The following is a 420-nucleotide window of genomic DNA, read 5'->3' as shown; positions in this document are numbered from 1 at the left end:
TTTAAGTAACCTTACATGGTCTCTTTTAAAAGACCACTTAGTTTAAGTAACCTTACATGGTCTCTTTTAAAAGACCACTTAGTTTAAGTAACCTTACATGGTCTCTTTCTAAAGGCCACTTTGTAAATAGTTTGTGAAAAACCTCAAGGCTTGCAAGGCGAGCAGAGCTCCAGGCAGCTGCAGCGTCTGGCGAGGCTGTCCAGGTACCTGGAAGCGTCTGGCACCAGGTCCTGTTTACACACGGGAGTTTTTCATTAGGCTTCACTGAGAACAGGGATGGAAGAAAACAGGTGCAGGAAGTGGTCTGGCTAAGGAGAAATACAACACGTACAGATTTTCAATCATTCAAACATCACACGTGACCTGAGCTGGATGATCTGTCTGATGGAGGGACAGCAGCAGATTGATGCACTTTGGCTG

This window comes from Nematolebias whitei, chromosome 19 (assembly GCF_014905685.2).
Source record: "Nematolebias whitei isolate Nwh7 chromosome 19, NemWhi1, whole genome shotgun sequence".
Taxonomy (NCBI): Eukaryota; Metazoa; Chordata; class Actinopteri; order Cyprinodontiformes; family Rivulidae; genus Nematolebias; species Nematolebias whitei.
Note: the sequence above shows the minus strand (reverse complement) of the source record.